The sequence below is a fragment of the Hylobates moloch genome, unplaced genomic scaffold (genome assembly GCF_009828535.3).
Source record: "Hylobates moloch isolate HMO894 unplaced genomic scaffold, HMol_V3 SCAFFOLD_16, whole genome shotgun sequence".
NCBI lineage: Eukaryota > Metazoa > Chordata > Mammalia > Primates > Hylobatidae > Hylobates > Hylobates moloch.
The window spans coordinates 73247516-73272637 of NW_026652291.1; the positions used below are offsets into that span (position 1 = coordinate 73247516).

The window sequence follows — 25122 nt, forward strand, 5'->3', positions numbered from 1 at the left end:
ATATCTGTCTCCTTATTGAACTATAAGCATTTATATATTGGTGTACATAAGGCTTAGCATAGTTTCTGGCACACAGTTAATTGCTCAGTATATGCCTGTTGAGCTGAATTTATTTGCCTTCATAAGTGAACAGATTTATAAAATGGAAAAAAGTAAACAAGTGCCTATTGTTGAAGGAAAATTGTAACATATAGACTGCTATAAACAATTTATTTTAAATAATGAAACATGTCTGTTTATTCTCTTTTGTGGCAGCAAATTCAAAGTGTTCTAAGTTTTCTTAAGGGAGTAAATATAGCTAGCCTTCCTAACCATTCTCAATAATTTTACACATACAAATTAATTGTACCTACTATATACCATGCACTCTAATTAACATTGAGCTACGAAGGTGAATCAGACAAGGACTGTTCCTCAAAGAGCTCCAGTTCTAGTAGGATAGGTAGATATATAAACAAACAACTTCATATAATGTTACAATGGCCATATTAGAGGTATGTATAAAGTAATACAGCCAATTAGTTCCTTTGGGGAGGGGGTTCGGTCCAGAATCAGGAAAAGCTATAAACACTTAAAGTAAAATATGAATTGATATTGATAAAAATATGAATTTGATATCAAAATATGAATTGATAAATAAGAATTCTCGAGGAATTTATAGAAAACATGAACAGCTACTTGAACATGCTTAATATGTTTAGGGAGGATACATTAAATAGAGAAGTATGGCTAAGCAAGCATTTCCTAAAGTGTATTTTATGGAATGCTACTCTATAAGGTGCTAATTTTAACAAAACAGTTCATGATCAAGTAAATTGGGATAATAATTGGCAAATTTTATTGCCATTTCATGCAGTGGATCACAACATTACTTCCTATTAGCAAGGAGTTTAGCAGTGCAGTCAAGCCCAAGGACATAACTAAACCAGTCTCAAACTCCCATTTTTGAAGATTTACTTACTGGTATAAATAAATTTCATACCAATTTCTGTATCAGTTGAGGTTTAATCAGGAAACAGAAGCCATACATGTTATCTGAACAGAGAAAGTTTACTATAAACATTGTTAATTATGGTAAGTGGTTAATTAACTGAAAAGGCAATAAGAAAACAAAGTATCACAGAGGTAGTACATTCAGGAAGCAGCTAATCTCTAGGGCTGGGGGAAACAAAAGAAAGAGGAATTATTAAAATTGTGGAATTTAGAAGAACAGCCCTGTGGAGCCCCTCAGAGAAGAGGGTGTTGCTCTGCTAGAGATGGTTGGGCACCATAAGAGATGATTTGGGAAATATTGAACACTGCAAATGAGCATCTAAGCACTGAAGGAGATTATTCAGTCCGAGGTACTTGTAACTGAAATCCTAAAATGAGACTAGAGAGAGAATAGGGCAATGAAATATTTCAAGAGATGATGACAGGAGTTTCCAAAAATAGTGAAGGACATCAAACCACAGATCCAAGAAGTTTGGAGAACCTCAATATTAGTTACATACTACTGTACAACAAATCACCTCAAAATTTAGTGGCTTAAAACAACATTTCTTATCTCGTAGTTTCTGTGGGTCAGAAATTCAGGAGTGGCTTTGATTGGTGTTCTATCACCCACTTTGAAAAAAAAAAAAAAAACAGCAAGACATAAGCCATACCTTTTAGGACCTAGTCTCTCAAGTTACACATTGTTGGTATTTATTTGTTGGAAGCAAGTAATTGTGTCTGGCTGACACTCAAGGGAAGGGAAATTAGACTTCACATCTCCATTTCAGAAATGAAAGAGAAATAAAGATTTTTTTTTTTTTGGAGACAGTTTCGCTCTTGTTGCCCAGACTGGAGTGCAATGGCACCATCTCGGCTCACCGCAACCTCTGCCTCCCAGGTTCAAGCAATTCTCCTACCTCAGCCTCCCGAGTAGCTGAGATTATAGGCATGCACCACCACACCTGGCTAATTTTGTATTTTTAGTAGAGATGGGGTTTCTCCATGTTGAGGCTGGTCTCGAACTCCTGACCTCAAGTGATCCGCCCACCTCGGCCTCCCAAGGTGCTGGGATTACCGGCGTGAGCCACCACGCCTGGCCAAATATTTTTAAAAGAAAACAAAACTAATATAATTTATTGCCAGTAGAACTGCCCTATAAGAAATGTTAAAGGAAGTTCTTCAGGCAAAAGGGGTGTGATACGAGGAAGAAACCTGTATCTATATGATGAAACAAAAATCTTAAGAAATGGTTATGATAAAGTGACACGAGATATTTATTTTTATTTTTATTTGCCATGAAGATAATTCACTGTCTAAAGCAAATATAGTGGCAAATTATTGTGGATTTATAGCATATATAAAGAAATGTATTACACCATAGCACACAAAGTGGGAGGGAGGAATTGTAAGTACACAGTTGTAAGGTTTCTACAATATAGCAATATAATATTAATTGAAGGTAGTCTAATAAAGATATATATTGTAAGACCTAGAGTAACTAAAAATATTTTAAGAGGTATAAATTATAAATTAATAATGGAGAATCATAAAAAATAGTTTATTGAAAAAGTCATGAAAAGAAATAGAAACAGAAGAAGAGATGGAACAAATAGAAAAGGAAGTAGATTTTAATCCAGCCATATCAGTAGTTATATTAAATATAAATGATCTAAACAGAGATTGCACATTGCATTAAAATTAAGATTATGCTGACTAAAGGGAACCCACTTTAAGTATAAAGACAGAGGGTAGTTAAAAGTATTATAAAAAGATGGAAAAAGATATACTATGCAAACATCAGTAACAATAAAGCTGTAAACATTTTAATATTAGACAATGTAGTTGCCAGAAGAGCATGATGTAATGTTAGAGAGTTAATTCCCCAAAGGAGACTTAATACTAAATGTGCATTAGCAACAGGTCTTTAAAATACTTGAAACAAAAACTGCTAGAACTGAAAGAGGAGAAATATTCAAATCCACCTATATACTTGGAGACTTTAACACACCTCTCTCAGTAATTGGTAGAAACAGTAGAAATACAGTATGTGAATTACTAATTTTAGTGGACTAGACCAGCTAAAAGAAAATAAATTCAAGGGGAAAAGGCACTTTTAAAATTTCTTTTCTCATTTTATTATAGTTATTATATATATAGTTATTATATAGAAATACTTCTATAGAAGTTCAATTTGAATCTTAATTGTGTCTTCCATTTCTCTCCTCATTATTATCATGTTTTCTCATATTTTCTTGAACATATAGAGCATATTTATATTAGGTATTTTAATATCTTTCTTTGTTAGTTACATTATGTCTTTTTTCTGGGTCTATGTCTGTTGAATGTTTTTCTTACACCTTCACACATGCTTAGCCTTCCCAATATATCAATATTCCCCTACCAAAATGGTAAATTTGTTAAAATTGATCAACCTACATTGACATATCATGATCACCCAAAGCCCATTTTTACATTAGGGTTCACTCTTGGCATTGTACATTCTATGAATTTGGACAAATGTATAATGATATTCATCTACCGTTATACTATCGTAAAGACAATTTTCACTGCCCTGAAAATCCTCTGTGCTCTGCCTATTCGTTTCTCCCTCTTTCTCATATGGAGCTTAAAAAACAAAAAGTTTTGCTGTCAGGAGTACATGCGCAGGTTTGTTATATAGGTAAACCTGTTTCATGGGGGTTTACTGTACAGATTATTTCATCACCCAGGTATTAAGCCTAATACCTATTATTGTTATTAATTCTCTCCCTCCTCTCACCCTCCTCCCTCCAGCAGACCCTGGTGTCTGTTGTTTCCCTCTATGTGTCCATGTGTTCTCATCATTTAGTTCCCACTTGTAAGTGAGAACATGTGGTATTTGATTTTCTGTTCCTGCATTGGTTTGCTAGGGATAATGCCCTCCAGCTCCATCCATGTTCCTGCAAAGGACATGATCTTGTTCTTTTTATGGCTGCATATACTCCATGGTGTATATGTACCACATTTTCTTTATTGAGTCTACCATTTATGGCTATTTAGGTTGATTCCACATCTTTGCTATTGTGAATAGTACTGCAGTGAACATAAGCATGCACGTGTCTTTATGACAGGACAATATATATTCCCTTGGATATATACCCAGTAATGGGATTGCTAGGTAGAACAGCAGGTCTGTTTTTAGGTCTTCAAGGAATTGCCACACCGTTGTCCACAATGGTTGAACTAATTTACTCTCCCAGCAACAGTGTATAAGCAAGCATTGCTTTTTCTCTACAGTCTCATCAGCACCTGTTATTTTTTGACGTTTTAGTAATAGTCATTCTGACTTGTGTGAGATAGTTTCTCATTGTGGTTTTGATTTGCATTTCTGTAATCGGTGATGTTGAGCGTTTATTCATAAGCTTGTTAGCCATATGTACGTCTTTTTTTGAAAAGTGTCTGTTCATGTCCTTTGCCCACTTTTTAATGGGTTGTTTTCTTGTAAATTTGTTTAAGTTCCTTATAGATGCTGGATATTAGACCTTTGCCAGATGCATAGTTTTGAAAAATTTTCTCCCATTCTGTAGATTGTCTGTTCACTCTGTTGATAGTTTCCCTTGCTGTGCGGAAGCTTAGTTTAAATAGATCCCATTTGTCGATTTTTGCATTTGCTGCAATCGCTTTTGGCATTTTTGTCATGAAGTCTTTGTCCGTTCCTATGTCCAGAATGGAATTGCCTAGGTTTTCTTCCAGGGTTTTTATCGTTTTGGGGTCTTACATTTAAGTCTTTAATCCCTCTTGAATTGATTCTTCTACCATATGGAGCTTTTTAAAATTAAATTTGCTCAGCATGAGATAAACTTTTAAAATAGGAAGATGAAGTCTTTTTTTTTTTAACTTCTGGGAAATTGTTAGTTGTTCTTGCTTAAGATATGCCTTCTGATCATTCTCTCTGTTCTTTCTTTCTGAAAAGATTTATCCTAAATGTCTTATAATATTTCTTTTATATTTCATGTCTTTTTATTTGTTGGTGCTGGGAGCTTTCCTCAGTTCCATCTTCTGGCTCACTAATTTGTTTTTCGTCTGTATTTAGTTTTCTATTTAGCCCATCTTTTGAGTTTTTTAAAATTTCAAATAGAGTTTTATTTGTAGAATGTCTAATTGGTTATTTTTCTTATCATTCCTGTTTTATTATATTCTATTTTTACCTGTTTGTCGATTTCCTCCTTTATGTCTTTCTGAAGATATTAAAATTATTCCTTTAAAAATTCTTTTCACTCTGTTACCTTTTGCCTGGAGTAAATTCTTCTGTTTACTAAATGTACTTGCTTTTTCATGATATTGGTCTTCTATTTTTTTTAACTGGACTTTTTGTGTGTTTGATTGCTGATACACTTTGATTTTACTGGGTTATTTATTTATTTTTAGAGACAGGGTCTTGCTGTACAACCCAGGCCAGATTTCAGTGATGTATCCATACCTCATTGTAACCTCAAACTCCTGAGTTTAAGTGATCCTCCTGCCTCAGACTGTAAGCACCTGGGACTACAGGCATGTGCCACCATGCCAGCCTAATTTTTTTTGTTGTTGTTGTTGAGACTGTGTCTTTCCTATGTTGCTCAGGCTGCTCTTGAACTCCAGCCTTGGAAAGTAATGGGATTACAGGCATGATCCACAAGACCCAGCCCTAGATCTTCTGTTTTTGATTGTGAAATAACCTCTGATTGTGAAGACACCTGCTTTAAGAACTTTTTTCCCAAAAGAATTGTAAAAACCCAGTTGTCTCTCAGGGGATTTAGCCCCATCTTGCATGAGAAAAAGGTGGAGGTATATTGTCAGACTTTGGACATGTGGACTTCTTCCAGTAGTGGAGATTTAGTTTCAGCTTCTCTTACAGTTAGGTGCTGGTATATGACTGAGTTTTGACCAATGAAATGTGGGCAGAAGTGATGTGCACCTTTTCGAGACTTGGCTCCTAAAACCTGCTGCATGGTTCTCTGTGTTCTATCTCTTCTCTGTCTGCTGAGAAGATGTAGAGAATCCAGGACAGGATTTTGAGGTGTAAGGAATGCCACAGCCACAAGTTTAGGAGTTTCCATTCTAGGATCCACAGATCCCTTAAACAATTTACAGATAGAAATCAGGGAGTTCATAAACTTGATTATGGAAGAAAAATCACATATTTATTTTCACTATCTTTTATCTGAAATTTAGCATTATCTTCACTCATGATTGAAGGCAAAAAAAACCTACCAAATTAGTACCTGTGACTTTGATATCAACAGAATTCACAGATTTTTCTTTAATCACAGGATAGTTGTAGATAATTTGCATTAATTACTTCTTTGAAATTATTATAATTACTAGATTCATTTCTGGATTTTATTTCAATACCTTAGTAAAGAAGCATCTATTGCTATTTTGTTATTTTGATAACTGTATTTCAATATAATTGTTTTCATTTGTAATTCTGTGTTTTGTTTGTTATAATCTTATGTATCTTATTTGTAATCTTATTTATTGTCTGCATTTTACTTATACTTTAAAAAAAAATCATTCTGAGAACAAGTCCAAAGTGTTCACCAGACTCCCAAGGGGCCCATAGCACCCAGGTTGACCTGTGATGTGAACAAAATATAAATCTTTGTTGGTTGAGCATCTGAGATATTAGGGTTGTTTGTTACAGCAGTTAATGGTGAATAATACCGTCTAACTGTAGTGGATTGAATTATGGCCCCTAAAACACACGTGTACCCAGAACCTCAGAATGTGACCTTATTTTAAATAAGGGTCTTTGTAGATCTAATTGAGGTAAAGATCTCAAGATGAGATCATTCTAGATTAGGGCAAGTCTTAAATCCAATGACAAGTATCTTTATAAGTAACAGAAAAGAAGGAGACAGCGAGAGAGAAGGTCCTGTGAGCGTGGAAGCAGAGGTTGAAGATATGGAGCGACAAACCAAGGAATGCCAAGGACTGACAATAGCTTAGGAAAAAGGCATGGAACGGTTTCTCTTTCATAATCTCCAGAAGGAACCAACCCTGCTGACAATTTGACTTTGCACTTCTTTCCTCCACAACTGTGAGATAATAAATGTATGTTGTTTTAAGCTACCAGTTTGTGATAACTTGTTAAAACAGACCTAGGAAACTAATACACTAACCGTTTTTTTGAACGTAGCACCTCAGTATCATTCTTCTATACATAAGTATCTACCTTTGGTTTATCTATTCTGTTTGTTTTTCCTGTCTCTTCTTTTGCTAATTCTAACACTTAATAGCAGTATGGTTTTAAGTAAGTTAGATCAGGGCTCCTCAACCCCTAGGTTGTGAACAAGTACTGGTCTGTGGCCTGTTAGGAACCGGGCCGCAGAGAAGGAGGTGAGTGGTGGGCGAGTGAGCATTGCCCCCTGAGCTTCACCTCCTGTCAGATCAGCAGCATTCACTACTCATAGGAGTGTGAATCCTATTGTGAACCACGCATATGAGGGATTCTAGGTTGCGCTCTCCTTACGAGAAGCTAATACTCAATGATCCAAGGTGGAACAGTTTCATCCTGAAACCATCCCCTGCTTCCCTCATCCCCTGACAACCCCTGGCCATGGACAAACTGTCTTCCATAAAACTGGTCCCTGGTGCCAAAAAGGTTGGGGACTGCTGAGTTAGATAACCTCTCTGTGCCTGTTTCCTTATCTGTAAAATGGGAATAACTATAGTCCGACCTTATATGGTTGTGTAAGGAGTAAATTTATTTTAATACATGTGAAGTGCTTAGAGATCATGGCACCTAGTAAGCACTCAATGTTAGTTATTGTTACTTTTTAAATTTTATTTTTTATATATTTTTATTTTTTATTTTATTTTACATTTCAGGATACATGTGCAGCATGTGCAGGTTTGTTACATAGGTATACATGTGCCATGGTGGTTTACTGCACCTATCGACCCATCATCTAGGTTTTAAGCCCTGCATGCATTAGGTATTTGTCCTAATGCCCTCCCCCTTGCCCTCCACTCCCTGTGTTGTTTCCCTCCCTGTGTCCATGTGTTCTCATTGTTCAACTCCCATTTATGAGTGAGAACATGCTATGTTTGATTTTTCTGTTCCTGTGTTAGATTGCTAAGAATGATGGCTTCCAGCTTCATCCATGTCCTGGCAAAGGACATGATCTCATTCTTTTTTTTGGCTACATAGTATTCCATCGTGTATATGTGCCACATTTTCTTTATCCAACTGTTAACTTTTAAATCATGGTGTTTTTCAGCATACAACATTAAACACTTTGCACAAAAGTCACCAATAAAAGCTATGACTTTTTGTTTCCTTTTTGGAGAACTTAAGATATATGTGACTAATCATAATTAAGGTTGCAAAAAGAATTTTCTGTTAGAAGAGTAAAATATGTTGGTAATTAGACCAGCAATCACAAGTTCATGTGGCAGGGAGTAGCAATTGAAGTCATATATGATGGTTGCTTTATGGGATTAGTAATCTTTCTAGGTAGATAAAGGAGTTGTACAGGTTAAGCATGGTACGTATTTTCAGAGCAAAAGATACCTGGAGTCAAGCAAAATAGCAGCGGAAACTGATAATGAATTAATCACACAGTTCACTAGGTAGAATGTGTTGAATGATGTTCAGCTTTCAAGGCAAAGGCCATCCTGGAAAAATCTTGCCTGGAATATTAAGAATGGTGGAGCATATGTAAAGGGAGTGTGCTCATTATAGGATGTGGTTAGTGTGACAGTGAAGGCTGGGGTGAGGGTAGGCTTGCTATATCAGCTAAAGAACATAGGGCAAAGTCACCCCCCTAAATCTTGGAGCTACAACTTGTTTCTGTGATCATGCTAGTCCTAGTGATGAACAAAAGTCACCTGACAGGTCAATGCATACCAAGTCACTGTGGTAATCCTGGGGAATAATAACAATAAAGTAACATTTATTAAGCACTAACCATGTGCCTAGTTTATTCAGCCCTAACCCTGTCTGTGCGTGATCTAATACATGTAAATGACCATATGGAGGAGAGGTCCTGCTTTCAGGTAGTAAAAGTGATATTTTCTCTGTCCTGCCATTTTCTCTCCTGAAGCCATTGCCCAAGGATTTAGATATGACAGAGAATATACAGAAGGCATTTGAGTTCCCATGAATAGTTTGATATGAGAACTCTATGTTGCCAACATGGTACTTCACCCTTGTCTAGATGTTACTATAGAAGTTGCCCCCTTTGCCTACATTCAGGAACAGGCTCAGTTTCAGACCTGGTAGTTCTTTTCTATTGATTTTTCCTAGCCAGTAACTTTCTGGTACAGGTAAATGTCACCTTAATACAGTCCCCATTTGCCACAAGTCTTACTATAAAACAACACAGTACATAATGGGTATCTTTACTCCTACTAGGTACATTTTCATGTCCTTTTTTTTCTCCTAAATATAGCCTCAAAACTCAACATGCTTTATCTTTCACCCACGAGACCCATGATTGTCTCTCATTCCTGCAACCCCTAATGGTGTACATCAGTGAGGGCAGAGCACTGGCACCAAGGAACTGACTAGCAATTCAATTAAGAGGGTAGATTGATTTTCCTCTAAATGTGTATGTTATCTTTGATTTACTTTTGCATATTTGAATCTGCAGATTACTTAAGTATGTACATTTTAATTTTCACGTTTTTATGCACATCCTTTTTATGGTATAAAAAATTCATGTTTTAAAAGACAAATTTGAGAAAATCTTATGTGGATATGACATTCAAATTTTTAAAAATACTTATTTTCAAGTTCACTGGCTTAACCATTCTATGATTTTTTTTTTTTTTGTCTCAGGCCATCGTTTGTTAGTAAAATACATTAGCTTCTATCTACTGGTTGTGCCATTAATAAACCATGGACGTCATACATTTAGTTTCTCAGCTTAGCCCAGACAAGCATAGCCTGTGGCATTTTTGAAATAACTGCTGGTGCCATTCCAACCCGATCTTCAGGCATCCTCCTATACACTCATTATCTCAAAATATATTTGCAAATGTAGCTTGACTGAACTACTTGTGCCTGCCTGCTTGCTTGCTGTCTCTCTCTCTCTCTCTCTCTCTCTCTTTCTCTCTTTCATTTTTACTGTCTTTGGAGCTTGCTTTCTGCTGTGCCCTGAAGTCTTGAATGTTCTACTTTTTTCCAATCCAAGACTTGCAATCCTTTTAAAGGTTATCTCGAGGTCCATATATAACAAAAAACTAATTCTTACAGGCCTTTGCAATGTGCCAAATAACTTATTATTTATATTGTCTGTTTTGTCATGTCAGATTGCTATATCTAAAATATAGCAATTGTATAGATTATATAGCAATTATATGGAACAAGGCAGAATATAAATGAATGTAATGCATTTCATGCTCTACTTTATGTTTGGCTTGTTTCCTTTCTAAATACTTCACATTTTGAAAGTCTTCTAAAAGACAGTGGTGTTTAAGGACTTTAGAATTAGAGTCCTGGCTCTTGCATTAACTTCCCATGTGACTTTAGGAAGTTTACCTAGCCTCTTTAAGGGGCAGTTTCCCCATTATTTGGGTTGGAGCAATAAGACCTGCCTCACGGGGATGTTTTAAGGATTCAATGAGATGTGTGTATAATGGCAGGCAATTAAGTAAATAAATAATTGTTATTATTATTTCTCTAAAAGATAGTAGGCTTATAAGATCAGGGATCATGTCATTTTTTTCAGTTGTTCTTTTTCCATGGTGACTAGCCCAGTGTTACAGAAAAAAAATACTTGTATAATAGACAGGTATTGAGTAAGGACAAACAATTTTCATGGCTTTCTATATTTTATTCAGTTTTTAAAGACAGATTTATTTCTAATTGCGTATCTTTTTAGTGCTCCCCTTGTCTCAATTGTTTATTTTTAATAAAAATGTTACGTATCCATTTATCTCACTTTTATCCAGCCATCTTTTCCCCTTCCCAACCCAGACTTCTATACCCCGTAATGCATTTGCTGGTCAGTTTCTTCCCTGGTTTGTGTGGGAATAATTTTACTTCATAGCATTGTGAATATGAAAATTAGATAACATAAAAAATTTCTCAGCACAGTGATTGGCACATATAATAAGCCTACTATTTTTATCCCTTTTTTCAAGACATTTGATTATTTTCCTTTCTTTGATCCACATTTATTTATTTATTTATTTGAGAAAGAGTCTCGCTCTGTTGCCCAGGCTGGAGTGCAGTGGCATATTCTCAGCTCACAGTAACTTCTCCCTCCCAGGTTCAAGCGATTCTCCTGCCTCAACCTTCCCGAGTAGCTGGGATTATAGGCACCTGCCATCACGCCTAACTAATTTTTGTATTTTTAGTAGAGAGGGGGTTTCACCATGTTGGCCAGGCTAGTCTCGAACTCCTGACCTCAAGTGATCCCCCCGCCTCAGCCTCCCAAAGACCTGGGATTACAGGCGTGAGCCACTGCACCCAGCTGTTTTTTAATTTTTATTTTTTGAGATAGAGTCTTGCTGTGTCGCCTAGGCTGGAGTGCAGTAGCATGATCTCGCTCACTACAATTTCTGCCTCCCAGCTTCAAGTGTTTCTGGAGCCTCAGCCTCCCAAGTAGCTGGGATTATGGTACACGACCCCACACCTGGTTAATTTTTATAATTTTAGTAGAGTTGAAGTTTCACCGTGTTGGCCAGGCTGGTCTCGAACTCCTGAGCTCAAGTGATCTGCTCGCCTCAGCCTCCCAAAGTGCTGGGATTACAGGTGTGAGCCACCGCGCCTGGCCATGATCCTCATTTATATTCCCATTCTTACTCTTCTGTTTTCAGCCATCTATTATTTTAAAAAGAAAGAAAAGAAAAGTGTACTCAATAAGTCATGCTCCTTCTGCCAATTGTTCTCCCCTTTCATTTTTAATAGTCTCTAAGTATAGATTCCACAACAACCCTCAAGATCAGAAAGTGTCTTTTTGTATACCTCTTGGTTAACTAGGGGAAGTTCTTCTTAATATTCTATATACATGTATTTAAGGGAAGGCTAAACTTACTTCCTGCATCAGTAAGTTGGCTCACCACTCCTAGTTGTTGAGGTGATTATCTTCTTTTTTCTCAATCATGTCATTATCTTTACTGAGTTACTCTGCCAAGTAAATAATGAGTTCTCAGTTAAGTTGGTTGCTATCATTATTATTATCATATTCATCTATAGTTCTAATGTTCAGATTTTACAGTTTCTTAAAATTCTTCGATGCTTAAATTTACTATTTATAATTCTATTTTAAAATAATAAAATCATAGTACTTATTATAGTTTAAGCCTTGTATTTTATTATGTCATAAATCATGCAGAAGAGTGCATGCACAGGAAAGCCACAAAAACAATGGGAAAACAACATATGGAGAAAGATTTAAGAAAAAAACATTATTTTGAAAAGAGAATGATATAAATATTGATGATACTCTTTAAATATATTTTTATACCAAGATAGCACTAGATGTTTTCTTTACTGGGTAACATAGTGAGAAGAGATAATGCAAACTGTGATTTGAGGGCTCCTGTCTTTAAGAGAGATGGAAGGAAAATTTTCTATAGATTTTTAAGGGAGGCAAAAATAAAATTCTTCTCATTGGCAATAAGATTGGCTACATAAAATAAACTTGTCTGATTCTGTGGTTGATTCTACTATTTGCTAAATGTAATCTTGTAGTTTAAGAAAATATTCTGAAATACAAAAACGTTTTAGCATAATTATATCCACAATATCTTTCTATTTATGCATGTTTAAAAACTAGAAATAGGCCGGGCGTGGTGGCTCACTCTTGTAATCCCAGCACTTTGGGAGGCCGAGGCGGGCGGATCACGAGGTCAGGAGATCGAGACCACGGTGAAACCCTGTCTCTACTAAAAATACAAAAAAATTAGCCGGGCGTGGTGGCAGGCGCCTGTAGTCCCAGCTACTCGGAGAGGCTGAGGCAGGAGAATGGCGTGAACCCAGGAGGCGGAGCTTGCAGTGAGCCGAGATTGCGCCACTGCACTCCAGCCTGGGCGACAGAGCAAGACTCCGTCTAAAAAAAAAAAAAAAAAAAAAAAAAACTAGAAATATGCAGTTATTCAAATAATATTTGAACAAAGTGGGAAAATGCTTGTTATACTGTGAAAAGAAAAAGATAAATAATAAACTATACATCGTCTGTTAACTACAATGTAGTAAGAGTGCGTTAAAAAGACTGAAGAAATTCACCAAAGTATTGTGATTGGTTTAGAATGAACTTTTTCTGTGTGTTTCCCCATATTTTAACTTTCCGTAATGACTATGAATTACTTGAATAATCAAGGAAATGGAAAACAATCAATGGGCAAATATTAGCTGCATGACAACTTATTAGTTGTTCAAATCCATTGCGATAGAGTATGTAAAAGCATGTTGTAAACTATAAACTGAAATAGGTAAATTCTTGTTATTATCAATAACTGAAGGGTAATACAGTTTATATTTTGAACTTTTTTAATGGGAGCTCTCTTTTCAGTCAATTTAATCTCATTTATTTTTGTCAATACAAATGGGTTTCCAAAACACTTGGAAAATCTCCCTGAAGAAAATAAACTGTACTATCTGCTTTGTTATTGTTTTTAAACCCTTTCAGCTGGCTTTACCTCCTATCCTTACACCCAAACAGCAGCATCATCTCCCTCACAAAGGAAAAAGGAAAAACTATTGAGATTTCAAGTATAGTTTTACAGCAACTTTCTTGAAAAGGTAAGTTAGTTAAATTATGAGCAAAGAAAATACTAAAATTTATACGAACAAATGTGTGCCTATTAAGCAACACGTTAACTGCAAGCAATTTCATATGTAAATTACCTATAATTTGAATGCAATTTTCTAAATTTTTTTTAATGTGAGTAGTTGCAAAAGTTCTTTGGTGTTTAATAACATGTGCTATTATTAAGACAGTTGTTAAAGTGCAGATGTTTTGTTCAGTGCCTGACCCTTTCAGTACACTGTCTGAGAGAATGTTGTTACTTAGAACTGAAGCTAACTATCTTGGGCCTTTAGGCTTTCTTTCTCCTCAACATTAATTATATGTCTGATGCTTTGGTAGGCAATGGAGATTCAACTGTGAACAAGTCAGATACAGCCCTACTCGTGGGTTGTGCAGAGTCCTAGTCACACAAATATTCAAGTGTCTAATGTGAGTCTGGCCCTGTCCTGGGAATTTTAAAGGAAAAGATACTCCATATGCTTGAAGAGCTTCTGAGTTCTCGTCCTCTTGAGTGGTATTTTCCTGAGAACTTCACAGCAACTTACATTGACCCACCTACCTAGTTTTCTAAGAGAGGGGAATTGAGAACAGAGTCAGTCAGCTTCTTTTCGTTTAAAACTAGGAATCCATTTAAACTGAGGAAAATCCAGGTGTCAGAAAATTGGTTAAAATAAAAGATACTAACTCTGCCATAAAGAGTTTTAGAATTGTGCTATATTCAATCATATCATTTTTGAATAAGCTAATGCCATATTGCCATATGTTCTTACAGTCATTTCAAATATGCAGACACATGGAATATGTAAATTCTAGGTAGATAAGGAACAGCATAAATAAAAATCATAGTAGCTAAATCAGTGGAGGCTGTTCTTTAATTTTTATAGATTTAATGTCCTCTAAAAGGGTCTCATTTATTCAAAAAGGGAATTTATAGGGTTTATTGTATTGAATTTCCCAAATCTCACAATGGAAGAAGTAAATATTTTTTATTACTTTAATATTAATTTTTATAATATCTTGCATTTAACATTTATATACTTTTACAAAAGTTCAGGGTAGGAGTTTATCATGAAAAGGCAATTCTGTGGACATCCTGATAATTCTACAACAGGTTTAATAATGGTACAGCTATTTCAGAAGTCATGTTGAAATGCAATTTAGAATAGAACAGTTTAGAAGACAGTAATTCATTTTTTACGGGTTAAGAATATGGGGGAAATATCATGTAACATCAAGCTATTTGAGGGAGACAGGGCTTGCCTTTAGCAAAATTTAAAACTCCACTTTGCATTTATTAAATCCCTATCTTTTGTCCAGGCCAATTCTCACCTTCCACCACTACCCTACCTATGTGTTTCCCGTGATCTTTTTCCTGTATGATAGATAATTTTGTTAAAATAGTATTCTTGGAGAAAGTCATACCACCATATGTACCCTGGCCTACTACAAAAATCAATCTCTCCTATTCCAACTGGGTTCTCGTTGCTGCTAGGCTATCTTGATATTGATCTCCCATTTATTCCCCAGCACACTTCCCTTAGCTGATGCTTCAGGTCTCTCATTGCTCACACATCTAATTCACTACTTACCCTTTCTATTCTCAGCAGATAATAACCATCCTACTTTACTGAGAAATTCACAGATAACTAGTGTGTGCTTTCTCATTTCTGTTATCTCTACCTTAAAGCAGCAAATGTTTATTGGGTATCAACCATATCCTAGGCAATGGTATGCCAGTAGTGATGTAGGTGATTGGTTTTTGTACCCATCACACCCAGAACAGTTCCTGGCACATAGTAGGTGTTCAATAAATGTTAAAATGAAAGTACCTATGAATGAAAAAATAGATCTAGTGGCTGAGATGCTTTAGCCAGAGGAGAGGGAAACTAAGGAAACCCACAATAGGTATTGTGACCTCCTCAGATGTTCTTTCATGTTAAAGTAGGATTGTTGCTCTTTCAAAGGAAGAAGTGTTTTTTATTCCCAAGACTAAACTCATACCATCCATTTGTGCTTCCTCTTTGAACTTGATTTGTGTCTCCCAAAGGAGGACATCTTCACTATACCTGAGCACATATACTCATATGCTCACACACTATCCACCACCAGCTTCAACAACTAAAACTCTGCCATGCCCTGTTGACTGGAAGCATCCTATTTTCATACTTCTATTTTGCATAAGTCATTTGCAGTTTCTACAGTATACTCATTTCCTTGCCATCCATGTTGTCCCCCTGCATTTTTACTTCTGTTTTATTATTCCTATTTAAAATAGGTAAAATCTCACCTATTTTTTCTAAGACTCAGCTTGAGACTCACCCTTTCCACTAGGCTTTCTCTGGCCCCCTCATAACTGGAAGCTTCCTTGAGAGAGCCAGCATTGTCTGTGCTATTCCTATGACATATGTCGTTACCTCCTGTCTTAGTTGTTTTGTGTTGCTATAACAGAATACCACAGACTGGGTAATTTATAAAGAAAAATTTATCTGGCTTATGGTTCTGGAGGCTGGTACTGGCATCTTCTCAGCATCTGGTGAGGGGTTGCCCATGGTGAAAGGTAGAAGGGCACAGAGTGTGAGAACAAGAGCAGGAAGGGGTCCAAACTCGTCTGTTTTATTAATGTAAGGAATCCACTCCTGTGATAACTAACCCATTCCTGTGATAATGTGTCAGCACTACTTAAAGGTCCCATGTCTTAATACTGTCACAATGGCAATTAAAATTTAACGAGTTTTGGAGGGGACATTCAAACCATAGCATCTGTTTTCTATTTCCATGCAATATCATGGGTTTCATTTCCCTAACATAATCAGGGTTCAATAAATATTGGTTGAATGAGCATTGATAAACTGAATACCTTAAATGGGAATGGCAAAATTAAAAAATGATTAAAGTTTTACAATGTACTTTTTTTGTGTAATAACTCCAACAATTTTTAATGCCATTTCTTTTCATGTCATCACTCAAATGAATGAAGTTTTCAGACATTTGTCTAGTTTCAGTCTTAGCTAGCAAGACATTGTTAGAAATGGTGATAGTGATATCTTAGTTCCTTCCTTCTATTGTGGGAGGAAACTAATGTCTAATATAATATGTGTTACAAAAGATTCAATTTATCCAATAAAACTTCAAGACAATTTCAAAGGACCTCTGACAGACTGATTTCTGAACCAATTCCAAGATGTATTACTTAAGACTACAAATGAGGATTTCTGGTTTGCTTTCAAATGGTTCTGATGTTCCTCATTTTGTTATGTTTTTCAGTGGGTGCTGGTATCACTGTACCTCTCAAATAGCTTCCCCATTTTGACTAAGAATGAAGAGCTTCTTGGATAAAGAACTTGTAAAAATCAGGTACAATAATAACGTCGTGAATGGTTCTTGCAATTTGCTAAAATGAAATGCTGCATCTAAGTGCAATGTAAGTGCAACGTCTTAGCCATGTAAGATCATTATCATAAGGTAATCATCGTGATTAAAAAAACTCTAATTGAATCATTATTCTTTCCAAAAGATCAGACTTCTAAGAATACTTCTCAGAAGCTGTCAAGTTTAATATGGAGCAGGAAATATTGCAATGAGTCCTCAAGAGTGAGAAATTTTAAAAATTAAAAAAAAAAGTTGTGTCATTCTTTCATTATGCTTTTTAATCATTTCATTATTCATAACTATACAGTACTTATGTGTGGTGAAGAATATAGTCATAGGGGAATGTATCTGTCAGCATATTGATATATAAAAGAGAATAAAAGTAAAAACAATAAGAATACTCAGTAGGTTCTCATATTTCGTATTTGAAACTTTGGATATATGTTCCTTTTTTGAAACACATGAAAACATTTATATATTTATGCTATAAATAGATAAAAACAACTCTTAAATAGATCAGCAGAGCCAGATCAGCAATTTATTATCTTGACTAAATGGACATACCAACAGCAAAATAAAGCCAAAAATAGGCATACAATTTTACAGCTGCATCTATGAGGACACAAATGATATTTTAATATTCAATCAGAAATATTACCTACAAAAGTTACAGAAATCTGCCACTAAATTTTCTGGTGGTTAAGATTTTAGTGGAGTGTGTGATCACTATAAAATTTTAAAATTTCAAAATAATGTGCCAAGTGTGAAGGGACAATGCATACCAAAGGGGAGAAAGAAATGTAATTGTGAACAACTCAGTAAGAAGATGTTTGAAGGATCTATTGAGCTTAATTCTTTACCTACCAGTTTCAGAAATGAAATGCCTAATCTAATATACTTCTGGATCATATTTGAAGATGCTTTAATTTAGCCAGTCATTCTGTTTTTCAGTCTCCTCCCATTTTGGCATATTGTGTCCCACCTTGACATTAAGAAGTTATTAGCATAGGAGAGGCTGTGCTGCAGTAATCAACGTTGATGGCTTAAAATGGCAAGTTTGTTTCTTACTCCTTTTTTCATGGTGGCCATAAGTTGGCTGGGGACTCTGCTCTACATTTTCCTCATTTAAGGACCCTGGCTGAGGAGGAGGCTCCATCTTCATTCTTCCACAAATACTGCAGCAAAGAAAAAGTAAAATGGCAAATAACACGCAGACTATTAAAGCTTCTCCCTAGAATTACCATTTGTCACTTCTGATCACACTAATTGATCAAAGCAAATCACATGGCCATGTTAATTTCAAATGGGGTCAAGAAGAGTAATCCCCTCATGTGCCTAGAAGGAAAAAAGCCAGAATGTTTAGTGCACTAATGATTTCCACAGGAAATTTCCACAAGAAAGATTAGAGATGGCAACTCTTCTAACCGATTCTTAGTTCAATCCAGATTTCGGTGTGGGATGTCTTCCTTTTCTAGTTGTAGAACTCTGGGAGTATGTCAATAACTCTCTTCAAGGATTTATGAGAGAATAGTATATGAAGCATTAGGATCAACTGTTTTACAATTCATTCATTCATTTATTTATAGATTCTTGGTCTTTCTTTTGCCCTCAAGTGAGAGGTGAAGCCAGCTGGACTTCCTGGGTCAAGTGGGGACTTGGAGAACTCTTCTGTCTAGCTAGAGGATTGTAAATGCACCAATCAGTGCTGTGTATCTAGCTAAAGAATTGTAAATGCACCAATCAGCACTCTGTAAAAACATACCAATCAGCTCTCTGTGTCTAGCTAAAGGATTGTAAACACACCAATCAGCACTATGTAAAATGGACCAATCAGTGCTCTGTAAAATGGGCCAATCAGCAGGATGTGGGCAGGGCCAAATAAGGGACTAAAAGCTGACCACCGGAACCAGCAGCAGCAACCTGCTCGGGTCCCCTTCCATGCTGTGGAAGCTTTGTTCTTTCGCTCTTCACAATGAATCTTGCTGCTGCTCACTCTTTAGGTCCACACTACCTTTATGAGCTGTAACACTCACCGCAAGGGTCTGCAGCTTCATTCCTGAAGTCAGCGAGATTACGAACCCACTGGGAGGAACAAGCAACTCTGGACGCGCCACCTTTAAGAGCTGTAACACTTACTGTGAAGGTCTGCGGCTTAACTCCTGAAGTCAGCGAGACCACGAACCCGCCGGAAGGAAGAGACTCCAGAGACATTGGAAGGAACAAACTCCAGACACACCACCTTTAAGAGCTGTAACACTCACCACAAAGGTCCGTGGCTTCATTCTCGAAGTCAGCAAGACCAAGAATCCACTGGAAGGAACCAATTTCAGACACACAAGGAGGGTATAATTTGGTAGAAAATATAGATTTAGGCTCCATGAATCAATTAGGAGGGTGAGGCTAGCCATCATATCATTCAAGTGAATGGTGATAGGCCACATAATGAAAAAATAAGGACAACTCAACGTTTGTAATCCCAGCACTTTGGGAGGCCAAGGTGGGTGGATCACCTGAAGTCAGGAGTTTGAGACCAGCCTGGCCAACATAGTGAAACCCTGTATCTACTAAAAATACAAAAAAAAATTAGCTGGGCATGGTGGTGGGTGCCTGTAAGTCCAGCTACTCAGGAGGCTGAGGCAGGAGAATTGCCTGAACCCGGGAGGCAGAGGTTGCAGTGAGCCGAGATCGCGCCACTGTACTCTAGCCTGGTCAACAAGAGCAAAACTCCATCTCAAAAAAAAAAAAAAAAGGACAGATGAAATTACATGAAAGATTAGTGTTAAGTGGAATCAGTTAAGAACATTTTATTGAGAAAGTGCACCATTAGGTAGACATGAAATACTAGATTTAGATTGATAGAAAGAAGGAAAGAGGGTATTTCTAGTCAGAAACACAATAACTTAGAGTCCAGAAATGGGAATGAACAAGGAAGAAGCAGAGATGAGATTTGCTCAGTTGGGCATGGATGAGATTAGAATTGAAGTGGCATATCAATTCAGGTCAAGTTTTCTATGAATTGAAACATGAGGCTAAAAAATTTAGATGTTTAGAAAAGATTTGTTTTGGTAGGCAACACTGACAAACTCTGGATTCAACTAAAGCCAGAATAAAAAAGTGTTTTAAGTTGTAGGAGTTTTATGGGGTACATCTAAAGAAGAGATTCCTAAGAGGCTGTGTTTTATCACAAATCTTGAGAAAGTTAAAAACAGGGTTCCTTTTCAACCTTAAAGATCTTCAGTCTGGTTGGGGAGATAGTGTTTAGTCTTTGAATGAAAATTTTCAAGTGTGAATTTGGTCATGGAGAGAAACTCTTTCACTTTAAATAGTTAAGAAAAACAAAACCCTAATTCAACTATCCAAAAAAGTTTTGATTATTTTACCTGGAGATAACAGGTTGGTTTAACTTATGTCATAATGATAAAAATACACGCATATATCATAAAATAGAAAATGCACACATGCTACCTAATAAAAGAGCATGTTGCATTTTCAAATCATAAATAAAAATTTATTTTGTTCTATTTACTAAAACATAAACCACGGTTTCATAGGACAAATATGGTCTTTAGAAGGAGACAGACCTGAGTCCAAATCCAGGCTCTGCAACTTAGTAGAAAAGTAGAGAAGGTTAACTCATTTTATATCCCAAAGCCTCAGTTTCCTACCTGTAAAATAGGGAAAATAATTGTACCTGACTCAAATGGTTGTTGTTAGGATTAAATAATAAAACATACGTAAAGTACCTAGCACATAATAGGCATACTGGCAGTAATGACAATGATTATATATAGGCAGTTTCAAAATATTATTTAATTGAATTAAATGTGAGGAAAGGTTTCTTAATGACTTTATATTTGTAAGGATTATAAACTTAATAATTCTAATTTGCTATCTATTAACTAGACTTGACTTCACAATTTTATTTATATTTTATTAAACAAATATGTAAAAAGAAATAAAGAAGAAAATAAAGCTTAAGTCAGATAATACGGTGTTATATTTCTTAGGTATTCGTGAGCCTTTATTGGTTTTGTTCCGTTTGTTGAGCATTGTATTCAACAAATAGGAATGTTAAGCATTACACTCCTATTTTGCAGATGAGGAAGCTATACAAGATAAGTATTGCTTATTTACAAAGTTAGTTGAACAAGCAGTCGTTTCAACTTTTGGCACCGGTTTGGATTAACTACTGTCTTGATTTCTTTTTCCCCAGTAGTTTTACAGTACTTGCCTTTTAGGTTAAAAGTTGTGGTTTTGAGGGTGTCAATTTTCAAATTGTATCCTAACAACTATATTTTAGTCAATCTGAGATTCCTAAGAACTTCATCACTTCACAAAATTGCATTCCTGGTTCTTTCCTCATATGTGTACCACGCTTTAAATATAGGAGAATTGACAGTATGATAATCACTAAAATGAAAATGAAGAAATAAAATAGAAATTCTTAACAACTTAAAGGTAGTAATCATTAAATCTTAATTTGAAAATGTCCTAAGAACAGCCATATACCAGTATGCACATTTTAATGTCATATATGGTAATAGGGCCATTAGCTTAATGGAGTATTAAGGTCTGATGTTTCCTCTGATTGGGTAGATATCCGCAGTGTGGAAATAATGTTCTTAGTCTGAGCACTTATGAAGAAATAAAAAAATGCTAATTATTTTTCTGAAGTATTTATTTTGGTGATTCCTCAAGAAATGGTCCAGAGTTTCTGCTTTCTTGGAGAATCATTCACCCCATTACCCTTTTGGCATTACTGATCTCGGATCTTGAAACGAAGAAAGAGAGAATGTGTGAGTGTATAGGAAAAATGGCTTCAAGTGACAAAGTAAACCCTTTTGGGACTCAGTTGGACCAGGTAAGTATTTATTTCGGCCTTAGTGTTTCACACTAAGTCTGGGAAAATGCGTTTGAGAAGCCACCAAGGAAAAGATGGCCTTCGTTGTTATACTTGAGTGTTATTATGCCGTACAAACAAGCAGAAATCACACACCACCCTCCCCCCAAAAAAACAAAGATAGAGAAAAGGAAAGGAAAAAACTCCACAGCTTAATTTAAAGATTTTGTAAGTGTTTGGCTGTTTTATGATTTCTCCGTTGAAACTACCGGGTTTTTTTTTTTTACCTCTTTCTACTTTTACACACAGCCCAGAAGATGGACATTTGGCGAATCATAATAGACTGCTCCTTTCCCAGGTATCTCCTGTTTGTTTCCTTTATCTGTGAATAGGAAATGGCTTAAAGGCACCTGTGTGATGAAGGTCCCAGGGGCAGCTGCCTGACTAGTGAATGCCTGATTATGTGTTAACATGCTTTGTCAGATATTGGCAGAATCTGTTCTCTTCTTTTGCCTTTTCAGTAAGGGTACCATTGACAGCCTGGCTACCCATTTATAGAAATGTTGTCCATCAAACTGTGAGGAAGGACAATAGTGTTTTTCTGTGGCCAGTGACTGTGGGAAACTTTTCTTTGGCTATTCAGGCAATTTTTGTAGCTTGCTCTGAAGAGGAGAGACTGATGAGTGCAAAAAGTACAATTAAGCAAAGCCAGACTTCAATTGAAGGCTGTAGTGTAGTCTGCTGTTCTCATTTTTTTTTAGAGGGGGAAAAAACCCTATGGGTTTTCACGTTGCTGTGTGGCATTCAGCAGGGGGCTATTACAATCCTAAATTTTTTTTTCTAGACCACCTAATTCTAAGTTAAAATTAAATGTAATGAGAGCCACTTGGAGTTCTGAATATTTTAAAGCATAATTCCCACAGAAGGGATTCGACCTAAACTGCAGTGAGCATCAGTTGGCTAATTATAGCTGCATTTTATATTACAGCAGGTGTCAGATGCAGTCATCTCAATAAAGTCCACATAATACTCTGGGAAATAACAAAGACTTTTCTTTGAATGTGGGTACTAATTTCTTCTAGGTGTCATATGAGCCTTGATACTTCTTATTGGCATTAACAAGAGCGCTGCAGCACTCAGAAATGCTTTTTGCTTGGGATGAATTGATACTGTAAAGCACTTACCAGTCAGAGTTGGCAGATGTCAGTAGTTAATACTAGTGTTGCAGAGGTTGGAATATAATGCAAAGAGTCTTATGTAAATACTCTTAGATGATGGGCTGGTTTTGAGAAGGCGCCTGAGCACTGCACCAACTCACTTAATGAAAGTTAAATAGATAGCAGTGGGGTATCTGCATTTACTTTGGCTCCTGCTTTATCGAAAGTCCTCCAGAAGTAAAGGGCAGATGGTACGGCAGTAAACTAGGTGAACAAAATACCCTGAACTTGGATAAGGACTTGTTATGTTCACAGTGCTTTCCTTGAACTTGTGTAGGTGATTCAAATTACTGAAGTGATAGCAAGTACAAAAGCATGCCTGGAGATAAGGACTCCTTATGGTATTAAAAAATAAATTTAATTTAGAACATATGTCTTCACTTGAAATACAACTGGACAATGGGTTAGGCAAAAAGAATATTACTTTAAAATCATGACATTTATTCTACACTGCTCCATTCTTCTAGGAGAGTGACATTGTATCCAACCTATTGTAGTCACATTAGTTCATAGCAGATGAGATCAAAATGAAGGACCTATTAAAAATCATATTGTGGAATACCAACTAAGATACAACAAATGTGAACTCTTTACACATATTCCATTCTGGAATCAACTCTGGGTTTTTTGTTTGTTTGTTTTTCCTTTTAAATCTAATTCACAGCCAGCAAAGCAAAGATGGGTTGCCCTTAATTTTGATCTCCAGAAGCAGCTCTGGGTTCTCATTTTGGCAGATTGCAATTTATGTACATCTCATAGCAAACCCTGTAAGGTGTTGTCGGCAATTAACTCTGACATCAAGGAGTTTAACAGTCATTCAACATTGATCCAATGATTGAACACTGGTAGGCACAAAGCACCGTTAAGCCCAGCAGTGAAATTTAAGATGAGAAAGATAACACAGTGTCTGTCCCCAGAGTGCTGACTATCTATTCACAAGAGTAATGTCCCTAATAGCTCTTTTGCAGATTCCTGTTAATTTTCATTTCGATCAGATGTCCATGGATTTTGATAAAGTCTAGGACGGAATTGTGAAATAGTGTGAAAAGTCACAGAGAAATCACTCCAAAGGAGCATAGGTAATCTGCTAATGACAAATTGTTTCTGCATAGTACCCGTTCTTAGTAATGTTCAAGTATTTTTAACACCAAAAGTCTCAATTGTGAATAATTTTTATTTCTTATTTTTCTTACATAAATGTAAGATTTGTTTTTTATAGAAAATTTAGGAAACATGTAAAATACAAAAAAGAAAATCCATATTTCTACTACCTAGGCTCAAATCACTTTATTCATATGTAATAAACCTGCACATTGTGCACATGTACCCTAAAACCTAAAGTATAATAATAAAATTAAAAAAAGAAAATTTAGGAGACATGTAAAATACAAAAAAGAAAATCCATATTTCTGCCACCTAGGTTCAAATCACCTTATTCATATTTTTGTGTGTATTGTGGTTACTTTTTCTCCATTTACATACATATAAAATCCCATTTAAGCAATGGGATTTTACTATTTTATAATCTTTTAAAACAAACCTTATGATATATTTATAATATCTTTTTAGTATATGTTCTTCCTCAACATCAATTTCAGTGATTTCATAATATTCTAGTACATGGACATGCCATACTTTATTTTTGTCATATTTTAGAATCTCCTATTAGTGCACATTTATCTTTCAATTTTTTGCTACTGTAAATGACACTGTGATGAATATGCATGTAGCTAGATTTTTTTCCCAAGTCTATGATTATTTATTTGCTTGTCACTGCTAGTGGAAATGCTGCATCAAATGACCTTTGCAATTTTAATTGAAGCTACAGATTCTAAGAATTTTCATAAAGAAGGAAAATACCTTTAGCATGAAATTTTTCATTCTTTTCATCTAGGTCTGATACTTTGTTAATAGACTTTAAATTTAAAGTCAAGAGTTTCATGTAAAATACTAAATTGTGAGTAAAACAAGATCTTTCAGTCTAACTAGGAAATCA

The 25122-nt window shown here is 35.9% G+C and overlaps 1 long non-coding RNA gene across 2 annotated transcripts in view; it reads left to right on the forward strand.

Moving 5' to 3' along the window:
* Nucleotides 1–25122, forward strand: part of LOC131381516 (uncharacterized) — a 130655-nt gene that overhangs the window by 2952 nt on the left and 102581 nt on the right. Inside the window, exons 1-2 of one of the 2 annotated variants that reach the window (XR_009210316.1) lie at nt 13639–13693; nt 16965–17054. This is a non-coding gene — a long non-coding RNA (uncharacterized LOC131381516). Of the gene's footprint in view, nt 1–13638; nt 13694–16964; nt 17055–25122 lie in introns of those variants that run through there. The other variant, XR_009210317.1, reaches the window with a different exon arrangement.